The sequence below is a fragment of the Misgurnus anguillicaudatus genome, chromosome 20 (assembly GCF_027580225.2).
Source record: "Misgurnus anguillicaudatus chromosome 20, ASM2758022v2, whole genome shotgun sequence".
Lineage (NCBI taxonomy): Eukaryota > Metazoa > Chordata > Actinopteri > Cypriniformes > Cobitidae > Misgurnus > Misgurnus anguillicaudatus.
The window spans coordinates 9,426,447-9,440,912 of record NC_073356.2 but is presented as its reverse complement, the minus strand read 5'-3'; the positions used below and the strand labels follow the sequence as shown (position 1 = coordinate 9,440,912).

The following is a 14,466-nucleotide window of genomic DNA, read 5'->3' as shown; positions in this document are numbered from 1 at the left end:
CCACCGACCAATGACACGTTCAACATGAATCCTAACCCGAGATAGTTGTCTGGATGTGTCTACTTCTCCTGCAGACAGTTGCCTTTTCCCTTTAGTAAAATGAGGAATACGAAGAGTGGCACCAATTGCTGCAAGCTCATCCCGTATTAAAAATCCCCTATCAGCTAAAACCTCATCCATAGGCTCCAACAGTTCCAGGAAACCTGACTCTTTGGTGATCTGTTTATCAGAAACCCGTCCACCCCACCCTGGAGACAAAAACGAAATTGCCCCAGCAGGTGTGATGGCGATCAAATATTTTACTGTGTTATTGTGCTTATAATTAGACCAGGTCTGGGCCCTTGCCGTCAAATAACTAGGTCGGGCTATAAAGATCTCTGTGCAGCATGGCCGAGGCTAGCCCCTTTTTAGGGGTGCTTCAGCACCCCTAAAAAGGAGCTCAGCACCCCTAAAACTTGGGGCAAGAAATTTAATTATTCTAAAATGTTTGTTCGTCTTTGACCAGGTTAAATAATGTCCAAAACATACTCCGTAGTTTGTGGTTTAAAATATATAATAAGGTAGAAAATGAAAATCTCCCCGCTTAGCAAATGGTGTCATCCTCTTCTACTTCTCTGTACCTGCATCGCTTAGCCCGTCCGTCATTCAGCGTGAAACACACGCAGAGTGAGAATCAGATAGTGTTGTGATGCAACTTTTTTGTTCAAATCTTACAAAATGTTTACGTTATGTTTATAATGAGCGAGTACATCACGAATCAATCTTTCAAGTCGTGTTTTTGTCTTATAATGAATCACCATGGTACACGTATAATAAGTGTTTATTTTCGGATTATTTAAGTCCGGCGGGTACCCGCGTGCTGCGGAGTAGCACAGTACCTGGGTGACTCGTCCATAGACTTAAACGGAGAGAAGTAGCGCCGGTTACAATGTTCTTCCGCAAGACGCATGCAGTGCGTCTCAGTGGGTAGTTGCATACGTGTGTCTCTGTTGTTAAAGTTTATTGTATGATTTATCGTTAATTTGAGACTTATTTTAACAATCGGGAGTCATGTAAACATGACATCACGGGCGTCTTTTCTGGTCAGTCCTCATGAAAACATGGCGTTTGGAACAGAGTGAAAACAAACTACATATCACTGTATACCACCAGTAGGCTACCGGTAAGTTATGTGTGAAATCACTAACTGTCTAGTTTGTCACATGTAGACTAATATGAAGGTGATAACGTCTTTAACCCTTAGTGCAGGAGTCACAAGTGTTTTGTTTTAGACATATAGTAAAGGTAATGGTTCAATTAAAGGACTGTTAAAAGAAAAGCTGCAAATTAACAAACTATTAATAAACCTACCATATGTTGTAGGCATAAAAGTTATAAATTAGGAGATTTGTCATTTTGACAAAGGCAAACGATACACTGTATATTCACATAAAGCCATACCCACACTGCTGCTGTAGCCCACCTTTTGTCCTGAGACTTTAATATGGCATTAATGGCAAAAATGTGCTAGCTCACCATTAATTAGAAATAAAAAGGTTGGCAAAAAATGCATCTGAAAACTCACCAGATTGATGCTTTAAAATATGTAATTTTAAAAAAATTCTAAGGGGGAGCATGCTCCCGGACCCTAGGGGTGATATTCTTCTCATCTTTTTCACCCCTGACCCATTTTCATGCCTGAAAGGTCTCCAAAAAATCTTTATTTTGGAGTTAGTTGAACCAATGTTAAAATGAAAGCTATTTTACAATATACATATTATTGGTTTCTGTTGGAAAAAAGAGCGGGTGGTGGCAGCAGAGCTCATTGGGTGCTCAGCACCCCTAAAGCTCTAACCCTAGAATCGCCTCTGCTGTGCAGTCTATTATGCAGCGACATTTTTTGAAGTGTCGTTTGAACATTTTGGGCATATTTTTAAGTATAGCTTCCTTATTTGGCCATTTAATTAATGGCTTGAGGACCACAGACATAACAGAGATCCACATCCGATAAATATTTGATACAGTGCTTGGTGTTACATGAAATCTATATGCTAGATCAGTGTTACTGAGGCCCATCCTTAATTTCATCAAGACCATCAACAATTGGTCCTCTAGAGGAAGGGCTTGGTGACTTACCTCAATACTGCCACTTAATTTTTTTAGGAGCCATTCAAAGATTACAGAGGTCAGTGCAGTGAAAAACAGTAATTGTCCAATGTTACTCTTAACATTTCTGTATGAAAATTTTGAATTCTGTAATTCTTGACTTAATCCTTCATTCTCACGGCGTAATTTAAAACAGTCCTGCTGCAGGTTGATGTAGTCTTCCTGCAGTTGACGATGTCTAACGCAAAGATCATCATATTCCTCTCTCGACACTGGGTGGTTCACTTCAGCTTCCTCCTCATCTTGAACAGAAAAAACAGACATACAGATGTTTAGTGAAAAAGGACAAAAACTTTGGAGAGTGTATCTTTTGGTACCACAGGACTGGTGCACGAGACTGCATTAGTTTTAGCTTTGTATTTAAAAGATTATTCATACCACTGCAATGATCAATGGGACAGTCTTGTTCCATTTCAGCGTGGAAGGAGCAGGTTGCATTTTAGGGTATTCATCTCTCTTCATTTTCCTGTGATACCTAAAGGAAAACAAAAGGAACAATCAATGCCTTATGAAACTATTTAATTATTAGTTATTTACTAATTATTCATCATCTAGTTAAACTAGTCCTGCATAATATTGCTGTGGTACTGAATTATTATCATAGAATTTACATTACATTAATGAATTTATCTGAACAAGGAATTTAATACTGTAACTGTAATCTTTTTAATTATAAACAGATATCAAAGACATTTTGATAAGTATTAGACTAGGTGGTCTAGAAAAATGTGCTAGTTTTATGGATGTTGCAAGAGAGAAACAGACAAGCCTTATAGGTAATTTTTTATTCGTACCTTTCCATTTTTGACTCGGGTATCTGCGTTTGTTTTTTGTACACAAACAAGGAGGGAACAAAGTCAGGACTACTGGAATCAAGTGACGCCTCTCCTACAGAAAAAAGAACGGCACGCAGTGATTACAAGGCGATCTAACGTTAATGTTGTCATAGTTAAATCACAATGTAAAGCTAGTGTAGCATGCCACAGTTCACAATTAATGGCAAATATCAAACTTCATTTAACTATTAAATCAGTCTACAGTTTACAAAAGACATTTGTTTACTTACCATGGCTTAACCTACCATTGTTGACACAATGTTGGCGCTAGCCTACGGCTAACTACTAGCATCTGTCTAAGTTACGTCTGTAGCATGCAACAGGTCCATGACATTTGCAAAACTATTAACCTGCATATCTTAACGTTATATATAGTGTATAGAAAACTGTTCATATAATCCAGGCTTCCTAGTTTAATCTAACAGGTCTGATAAATTATGAATTACCTGAAATGAAGTGAGCACTACAAACACGAGCCTCTTTAACCTTTGCATTGTCCCAATCTGCACGTTTAATTGCTCGCAGCCACAGATTTCGTCTATTCTTTTGAAATGGATGAGATCCTGCAGGAATCCTAAAAAATTTAACTCCAGAGCTGGTGCGATTTTCACATCCGACGACGCAACAAGTAGACATTTTGACGAAACTCACCTAGATGGAAATGACCGTTCTGACCCCGTTATGCGCAGTGCGAATCGCGAATTCTTCTGTGACGTAAACCGTGAAGGGGTCTATATGTTGCTCTGATTTGATTATAGTATTCTTCTAATAGCATTTCTCTTCTCACTTTTACACCTTAAGCTAGATTCTTGATGTCTTCATAATAGATCTTGAGTTTTTATAGTTGATGTATTCAAGATTCCTGTTATAAAGCATTTCCTATTGAATTTTCCTAAGTCTATAATTCCATAAGGTTTACATATTCTTGATTGTAATTTTTACTGAACCATTCTGAATTTTTAATGTACCATTCTGAAATGTCTATCCTTCCTTTTTTTATGTTTTGTTACTATACTACCATCGACACAAATTGTAGCAAATTGTGGCCTACAAAATGTATCTTTCAACTCAGAATTTCCCAAAAGACCTTAATTTTAATCCAGACAAGTTGACCTTAATCTTTTCTCTAATCCATGGGTCTTCAACCGGGGGTCCGCGGCCCCCAGGGGGTCCGTGACGGAACTGCAGGGGGTCCGCCAAAAGATGTTTGACCACAAGCTATTTTTTGCAAAAACGTAAAATATATGTACAAAAAAATGTTACATGTCCCCTTTAAGTTGTGCACGTGCGTGGCCACGAAGGCGCGCGTTCAGTTTAGCAAGTGAACCAAAATAAAATATCTGAAGATTATAAATGTACACTCAGGAAGCAGCAGTAGTGACAGAAAAGGCATCATAAAACAGGTAAATCTTATAGGCATGTGTGTCTTTCTTTCAGAATGTCATTTTAGAATCAGTGCGACATTGTCTCATCTACAGTAAGTTCCTGAACTTGGACAGCTGTTTCACGCGGTTCAGATTTAAAGCGCTTACTCAACAGGCAAATGACACCACACCGCGTCTGCATTTTAAACTGTGACAAAACTATCGCCCGCATTTAAAAATGTATGAAACGCGCCCCATGATGGTGCTTTGTGCAAGATTCATAGTCAGGTTGAAATCCGCCTCTCAAAAAGTTGCCCCAAAGAGATGCACGCGGACTCAATGCATGTTCTCCTATCTGATATGAAGTTATGCAGAAAATAAACCTGCGTTACTCAAACTCATGACAATATGACGATATACGAGAAAGGCAACAAACCTCTGAATTACAAAGTAGCACAACTTCTATCCCCACCAGAATAGAGAGTCTTTGTGCCATTCACCATGATCAGTCATCTTTATAAACTGAAAGCCCAGGTTCAGGTAAATTCACAATAAAATGAAAATCTATTACACTGCAAATACATTAAAATAATATTCTATTATTATTATTATTATATTCATATTATTTTTATTATTATTATATTCATATAAAAACTAAATCTACTTTAACAAAAAATATGCATGTACAACAACAGCATAATAGTGCCAATGTACTTTCTTAATATAGTATGGCTGTGTGACAATATGGTTTGTTGCTATTTATAAAACAGTTCCAGTCCTTGATTCTGATTGGTCAATAGTTGTACTATCCACTTTGCGTTGTGCCTAATACGAAAAGGCAGCCTCTCGTACCTTACTGATTACTTAAATATCAGTTTTAAACATTTAGTATCAGGGGGTCCCTGCTCCATGCCTCTCTCATCTAAGGGGTCCCCGACCCAAAAAACGTTGAAGACCCCTGCTCTAATCCATAAGAATTCTTGTTGAATTTATCACCCTGATCATATTTATGTGGACTTGACAATGTTATTACTTATTAAAAACTGGTTTAGTTTGAAGCATAGAAAGCAACTTTGTAGACCTATTTCTTTGACTTTAAATATTGTCCATCATTTGTTATCTTTGGGATGTTTCCCATAAAATGTCCACCTTATGTTCTCTGTTCAATGTCTCTGTGTTTTCAGTCTTTCTTTCAGATTAAGTTCCTTTCAGATTGTTGCAGATCTTTTACTGGGCCTCGTTTAAGGCAAAAGTCCATCGCCGGGAAGTTTAATTGACTGTGGCCATGCAAATCATCCAAAACGTTTTATTATCAGACTGATTATCAACTTCGTTCTTTTCAATTTCTGTGGAATTCCTCCTTTCCACTTTTCCTCTCGGTGCTCAAAACTTTGTTCATCCATCGTTGAATTGCTTTTGATTTGATTTGGTTTTGATGTTTCTTCTTTTATATCATGTGTTTCTCCTCCTCTCCAACTGCCATCCTACGAGCCCTGGTGCCTTGGTTGCTCCTTCCACTTGGACTTTCCACATAGAGCTGCTCTAATCCTTCTGCAGCCCCCTTTGACTGTGTTTGGTCCCTTTTGGCAGGTTTGCTCCTTCTGCATTCTCTTGCAGCCCCTCCGACCTTTCGCCCCTCAGATAAGCTAGATCATCTCTTACAATGAGGCATGTTGTCTCCTCTCCTCCTCATCCCCTTCTTTTTTTGTACACAAATAGCTCAATACATAGACAATTAGTTTCTTCATATAACACTTAATTCCAGATGGTTTTTACAATACACATAGGTCGATCGGCAAACATTTCATGCAGTGTTAAAGGTGTACTTTTGTTAGTTTACATGCTCATTAATGCAAGAGGTAAAGCATCAATCCAGTTAAGTTGAGTATTTTCACACATTTTGTTAAGCATGTCTTTGAGGATAATTTCTTTTCTACACCATTTTATCTACCATCCCCTATGATTGTAGATGGCAGTAATTTCTTCATTCTTATCCGTCTTATCCGTTCATTCTTTTCCGTTCTTATCTCAACTCAAAATCTTAATTCTTATCACAAATCAAATAATTAATTTTTATTCCACTTATTCGCCCCATGTACATCTATGATAATAATATTTATGACTGAGATATTTTCCAATTCTATACGATCTAATAAGGTTTCTTGACACTCTGAGGCCCTTCTTGCTTCCACATCTGTTATGTATTTGCCCAGGCTGGCAAAATCAACTGTTCTCTTGTGAGCCTTCATTCAATGACAACAAATCACTCTGTATACATTTTAGCAGCAATCAACCAGACTAACCTTTCAGCATGTTGGAATGGTGTTTTATCCATTCCAAACCTGTATAACGTTTTCCCTCATAAGTAAATACGTAAACGCCAACAAGTATCTATTTTTTATACAAATCAAAAACACAGTAAAAATGTTTATCAAATGGAGAAACATTTGTCAGCAAAGTATGTTTTTTTGGAACATCAATCTTCTTGTCATTAATTGCTCTCAAATTGTAGACTAGATTAGATTTATTTGCTTGAATTATGGTAATGCTAAGTTTGTCACAATAATTAGATATTTCTTTCCTCTATTCTCACAGCTATTATAATATTGTATGGTGTTATTTTAATTAATTAATTGAATCTATTTTATTTTCCTTTCCTTCCTCTGTAGTATATTTTAAAGCCATATTAGATTTATAGGAGTCTGATTTGATTTCAGAAAAGGTAGTCACACATAACAACATAAATTCTTTATCAGCCTTTAAATTTGTCAAGCTGATTTTCTCATAAAGATTGTTTGTGTCCCTATAGTTACAAGGTCCTTACTAAACATTGAATGGCTGTTTCACTCTTCTCCTCCTTCACTCAAAGGCTGATACGATAGATGACAAAGTGTTGTCCAGTTTTTCTCTTGTCTCCAAGAACATTATTGTCTTTTGTGGGTCTCCTTCTGTCTTGTCTTTGTCTCTCCGTTGTTTACACAGCGTGCCTGCAGTGCCCCTTCACTGCTTGAGATCATAGTCCCATTATGTAACATGAGTCCTTAGTCCAGCATAAGAGTTGTTCCTCTTTCAGCTCCTTAATCACTTTGATTGTTATAAACAGTTTTTGCCATTCTATGTTTCTTGCCAGCTTTTTATTCACTTTCTTGAATGTCAAAGGATGAGAGTTTTCAGCCCAACAAGTTCAGCTTAACCCATGCAAAATATTGCCTTTTGATTTAAAATAACATACATTTTGTGACCACCTTCCATCATCAGATGAAGACTCCTCTTCATTTTGTTAAGTCTTTTTTATCTTTATATAATTTATCTGTGTCATTCACCTTTTAATAATTTTTCTGTCCTTTTTACCTTTTCTGTTTATTTCCACCTTTAATAACTTGGCCTCTAACCTTTTCCTTCTAACTTACTTTTTCTCTTTCATAGCTTCACCTCTGTCTTTATGCTAGACTTTGCCTTAAAACTACAATTCCCTTGAGCATTGGAATTGGCCTTTACAGGTCACATCTGGTGATCATCAGTACCCCCTCCCTTTTCCTCTTCTCCTTCTCTCTCTCTCTTTCTCTCTGTCTCTCCTCAAGCATTTCTCTGTTTTTAAACTCTCAATTTTCTTTCTTTTAGTTTATATTTTTATTTAGGCTTTGTCCACACGAAGTTGGTGCATTCCCTGTCCGATCATTTTTTTTTCCTTGTTCTAAAAAAATAATCCGTAAACACGAAACCACTGAAACCGACTGAAAGCGGTGTAGTATATATGCCGGACCAGTATGGGGCGCTGTAATTTTGCTACAGATATACACTATACACGAAGAAGAAGACTTTGAGCATGCACATAACCAACGTATGATGTTGTCCATTATCGCTTGTTGCCTACCACAATTGCATAGAAGCAATAGATTTTGCTGTAATAAAGCAAGTAGGCTTTAGTAGCTTCTGTAGCACAAACACAATCACGTAGTCCGCCGTTGTTGTTGTTGCTGTTACGTGTGACGCTTCCGACATGTGATGTAATGACGTTTTCGCTTCACAAAATATACGGATTGGCTGTACACACGAAACCGCAAGGGTGTCAATTTCAGATTTATCCACTTTAGGACCCGGTTTCAAAAAATAGCGGTTTCACTCTCTCAAAACGTTGGATCAGTGTGGACAAAACGGCAATACGATAACAAATTTATACGTATACACTGATATGCGTCTCCGTGTGGAAAACCCTTTAGTTATTTCTTCTCACAAAATGCCACATCAAATGTTTCTTCATTTGAACATTTAAGTTTCTTATCTTCTAATTCTCCACACAATAGCTTTTCAATCCTAATTTTCCATTACTGTGACTGCCATGATCTTTTCTTGCAATATAACAAACCTTATATTTTACATTTTTTTCTCATCTTAACCACTTCACAAACTTATTGTTTTTAGTTGTCCAATTTATATATTCTCCCAAATAGTTAATCAGATTCTCAATGTGTCTTTAAAACAAGATTCTTTCAAATAATGTCAAACTCCATCACACACTTTTGTGCTTTTTTGGGCAAGCTATACTTTTCCTATCGAGCACACTTATTTATTTTAATCAATCATTTAAATGAGTTATTCAGATTCTAGAAGCACCTGTGTACATCACTATAATAATTAATATTTTTGGCTTCAATAACTCCACAATATCTTCAAATATCATCTTTAATACCCAGCATTTATAACTGTCTCTTACTCGTATCTCATTCATATTCATACTTATATTCTCACTCGTATTCACATACTTTAAAACTGTATTTCCTTTCCACAGTTTTAAACATTCATCCACTCCACTAGTGTTACACAACACCTCTCTGTGCCCTCTGCAGAGCCACTTTGCTAACTAAAACAAAATAACCACTACACTTCCTCAACGTGGTTATACGACTAAAACAACAGACCCATTGCACTTCCTCAACATAGATCTGAATTAAATAAATATACCTTCAATATCGATATGATATTGACATCTATGCCATACACTTCCCCAACAGGCAATAGACCTCTATGCCATAACACTTCCACCAACAGGCATAAACATATGCAACCTTGCATACAAACTTTTACGCGTTTTCTTCACTTAAAATTAAAAATCTGCTTCGATTTACTGTGATCATCAAAGCCATCTCAAAATAAAAGTAATCATCTGCTCTAATACTACCAAGTACTGTTAGTAACAAAACAGATGAGTGCATGCATGCACATATTTCCTTTGAAAATGAAACCCTTTATTCTTATCATTTAGTCTAATAATCATTCATTTCTTCTTTTTATTCTTAAATTTGGAAGAGCAGTTGTGATTAATCTTACCACCACGAGCCATCTCTGTTAGGACTCTGCCATAATCTTGTTTGGTAATTATATCTAGTTGTGTGTGGCAGGGTCCTGACAGTACATGTTTTGTGTGGGAGAACGTGGTTTTAGTGTTGTCATATTTGACCACGTTTCTCCCGTGTCTTGTGACTTTATCCCCGCTCCCTTGCATTTTCCAGTCTTTGTTTTTATGTCTTGTTTAGTCTAGTGTTCTGTTTTCATGTGTGTATATATATATATATATATATATAATATATATTTATGATTTTGTCTTGTTTGTACTGTGTCTTGTGTTTGCTTCCTCACAGGTGTTCCTGTTCAGTGTGATTGCCTCCTCTTGTCTTCCTCACCTGTTGCTTGTTATCCCCTCTTCTGGTCTGTGTATTTAATCCCTGTGTATCTAGTGTGTCTTGGCAAGTCCATTTGTCTATACACTCGTCTGTCACAGTGTTGGTTCTCGCCATTTCTAGCTACGCTAGTTCCTAGCCGTGTTTAGTGTCTGTTTCTAGTTTGTGGATTTATTTCTCCTACCCCAGTCTGTGCTCTCTACTACCCGGGAGTTTTGCTGTGGACTTTGTTTACTCGACGGCTCTCAGAAACTGTTTCTCATTCTCCGGTTACGGACAACTCTCCATCTGCCTGCTTAACTGCCTGCCTGTTTGATTGACTGCTTTTGTGCTTACAACAGCGCGCTCTCGCCGCGGCATTGCCGCTGTCCAGCAGGAGGGTCCTTCAGCACTGAAGCTGCACGTCTCCTCTCTTCAGCACCACTTACGCTCTCTCTCTCTCTGCACGCCACAGGATCTCCTCTTCCGTCTGCCTCGAGTGCCTGTAGTCGGACTGTCACCTGGCCTTTTGTGGTTGGCCCCCACATAGACTCTCTCCCACCGTTCGCTGTCTGGCCGGAGCCCGAGCGTGTGTGGTTTTCCCTCTCTGGTGTTTGTGTGTATTCCCCTCCTCAGCCGTCTGCCCTGGTGTGGCTTTATGCCCAGACGTGTCATTGTCTCTGTTTACACACATTATTGTTTGAATAAAGCTTTCTGTTTTCTGCATCGGGATCTTCTGTTATTTCTCTGAGTCTGACAATCTCAGGTGAACAATACAATCTTTGCATAAGCAAAACGCTTACCTCTTTTTTAGGTGGCCACCTGATTGTATTGCCCATCGAGAAGCCAGCTGTGGTCTCTGGTTCTGTGCTCTTTTTCATGTCCCATCTGGGTTGCCAATTGTTGTGCTCTTTTCCAGCCCCACGTTGGGCGCCAATTGTTGTGGTTTTCCTTTTTGGGTTCTTTAAGAATAAAATACTCAAGCCTTATGTTTCATTTTCAAAAGATAGACTTTTATTAACCAGACAAATAAAAGCCGAGCAGTCCTGCAAAAACTCCAAGACTCACCGAAAACCTTTTCCCTGTACTACAGTATTTAAGCCTGTCTTCGCATGCAATCCATGACCTTTACATTGACCTTAGCATATGCTTCTATTCCCAAGGGTTTGTTACATGAAGAAACATATGGTTTGTATCATATAGAAAACATATGGCATCACTTTAACAAGATTACATTTCTGGGACAGTACATCTTTTGTCTCTGCCCTCAGCAGGTAGACCCTCACCATGTACATGAACAGACTGCAATGCATGCTGGTAAATTTCCTACACACACGCACACTGGAAACCTAAGTGATACATATTGGTTAAGTATTTGATACACATATTCGGATTAAAGCAAAGTTCTTCACAACACAAGAACAGCAATACATAAGTGCACTGGAAATAGTCTCATCAAGTCCAACACAGTATACATAGCCAAGGGTTGTTAAGTAATTTTTTTAATGGCAATTCCATGGAAGGTGGACATTTTGTCGCATTTACAATGTCAGTAAAATGCAACGGTATCTGTTTGATAATGACTGTACCATGTTTCATGCAAAATATTCTAACAAATACTATGTTTGCTTTTGTTCCATCATATCCATAACCTGGAATTGTCCATATATGAAATGCAATGATTTGTCTGTGTGTATATTCCATATACGAACAAATTCCAGGTTATGTATATATATATGTGACTTTATTTTACAATACACAAATTCATAAGTGATTACTGGTGTCTTTACCTTTTGATATCGGCGGGCAAGTGTGGAAGCCAAGTTGCTCATCTTTTGCTGATTCCAGCGCATGGCAAATGTACTGCAGCTTGAACACTTCTAACAGCAGCATGAGAAAGGCAAAGTATTGCATTTGCTTGCAGCTAAATCTTGTATAATTTCATAAAACTAGTGCAGTGTGGTTCCCTTACCTGCTCTTGCCATGTGCTTAGTGGTAACAGCAATTCTTGAAAGGAAGGCATTACACTGCTCCACCTCCTCCCCAAGAGTCAAACCAGCCCCCTCCTGGTACGCCCCACTCCATTTTACCTTTAAAAATAAATAAATGAATCTAAGCTGCAACAATCTTATGTATGGATAAAGAAAATCACATGGACAGTCAAGTCAGAAAATAACATGGTTTTTCTTACCTCGCATTTGAAGTCATGGGCTTTAGCATGAAACACTGAAAGAAACGGCTTCATTGAGAGCAGATCCTGAAGCTCAGGGCATTTCTCACTCACTCTTTTGAGGTAAGGCCAATACTTGCACGCAACATCCATAGCAAAGAATTTCACTGGCTTACAAGCCATTTTTTTCTGGAGGTACAGAGGGTAAGCAAAAACCTCCCCCCTGAACATATTAAGGGCACAAAGAAGAACACCATGTCGACAAACGGCAAGTTCTAGGCCCTCCTCATCTACTTCGCTGGAAGACTTCTGTGATGTTTCTCGTGCCGCTGACCACTGTCCCCCACAGACACCTCTTCCAGAGATCTTAAAACATGGAAGATGTTTAACAGTCCAAACAAAATACTATGCAGGAGTTATTAGTATTTTGCATGTAAATATAGTGATGTTTTGCCAGTTTACATGGTTGGTCGAGGAATGGACATGGTCCACAAATCTTGCTACATCATCGTCTTTGGCTATGAAGACACCATTAAAGATGGCCTGTTCCTCTTATCTAAATAAAGAGACACATATTGCCTTTTAATATTCATATGATTTTCATTATAATTTTTAGCAAAGTCACTTAAAAATATAGTGTTTAGTTCATCATTTTTAAAGTACCTTGCAATCTTGAATATATAGTGCTCACGGTTTCCATATGAGACTGCAAACATGTTTGGGGTGCATGCTGGGCAGTTAAAGTGGTATTCCCGAATGACTTTGTCCACTTCAAATTCAACAACCTCCCACTCCAAAAAGCTTTTTCTGAAGCTGTCTGCTATGATCTTTCCAGTATTTTTCAAAACATTTCTGAACATTGTAGCATTTTCCAGTTTTTTTGGGGGCTGTTTTTTTCCCACTGCTCTTGTTGACTCTATGAATTATCTTTGGCATCTGAATCTGCACTGACAGCTATATCAACCTCATTTCCTTTGCGAGCCTGGTAGACAGCTTCCCCTCGAATGCGGCCTTTGATGAATTCCTCCATTACCTGAACAAAGTCCCCAGGCATGTGATAAAGTTTTTGTCTCAAAACAGTGTGTTTTGGGGTGTGGAACCGCTTTTCAGCATAGGTATTTGTATATCTTGTTTTACCAAGGTTGGGGTTAGGGTCATCTTTTCTCTTGTGTCAACAATGTCCAATGATGTTGTTCCCAATGCTCTTTAACCTGTTCAGAGAGTCCTTTGTTCTTGAACCCTTCCTTCAATTTGTTGATGCTTGCGCAGGCAAATGACAAATCACTTAATCTGAAAACATTGTGCATCTGTCCAAGTATCAGCCGAATCTTCTCCAATGTTTCTGCATTCTGAAGTAAGGCACAAGAAAACAAGAAAAAATCCCTAGTTGATTTGTCACATTTCAATTTGGAGGCCATGTCAGCAACTAGCTTAATCATATGTGCCGCACAAATGTGTACAGTGGTGAAATATAAATCCTGCGTGTCCTGACAGACTCCAAAACATTTTTGCAGGTAATGATGTATGGTCAATTTTGACATTGTTTGCAGTACGGCATGTATCATTACCCAGCTAAAATCCGTCTCTACTTTGGCAGGTGCGAGGTTTCTTTTGAAGGCATAATTGTAGTCTCGACACAGGCAACCTCGCCAGTGCTGGCCAGTAACTGTGGTCTGGTCTGCTGACAACATCTCCACTACAGCAACAACAGTTTTTGTGTTTCCTTTCAAAGGTATGCATGTGGATTTACATCTGACTTCTCTTTCTTTTGGTTTTAGGCCTTCCCAGTCTTGATTGGCTTTCTGTGACATCATGTTTGTGTGTTTCAGATAAATGTAAATTTCTTGTGCCTGGATTTTGTTGTTCGATACTCTCATGCAATTCCTTGGGATGGCTGTCTGTGACGTCATCAGTGAATGGCTTCAGTAAAACCCTTTTTCCAGTCATTCGCTTTAGTCTCACTTTTTGCCTTGCCGTGACAACATCTTTGTCTATCGTTTGTTCCATCCCTAGTAATGTACCGTATTTCCTGATGCAAGGTGGACAGTGATATGACTTCCAACCCCTCCATTGGGGTATCTCCTAAATATTTTGCATAGTTTGCAATGATCACAGGCTATGTATTTGTCACCAGGATTTTCAGGCATTTGGCAAAAGCAAAACATCGGAGTCCTTGGGGTTTTCTGCTGTGGACAGTTTCCCTAAAATGTGTGTTAAAAAGAAAATAAAATGTAAGAAATATTTCAATCGCAATTACAATAATGTGTACATACATACATAGGAGCAAGTATTAA

The 14,466-nt window shown here is 38.3% G+C and overlaps 1 long non-coding RNA gene across 1 annotated transcript; it reads right to left on the bottom strand.

Moving 5' to 3' along the window:
• Positions 1-11,974: 11,974 nt before the first annotated feature.
• Positions 11,975-12,749, bottom strand: LOC129455185 (uncharacterized). The gene is made up of 3 exons (XR_012359652.1): positions 12,635-12,749; positions 12,194-12,538; positions 11,975-12,092 (listed from the first exon to the last, which is right to left on the bottom strand). It is a non-coding gene; the product is annotated as an uncharacterized lncRNA (long non-coding RNA).
• Positions 12,750-14,466: the final 1,717 nt, after the last annotated feature.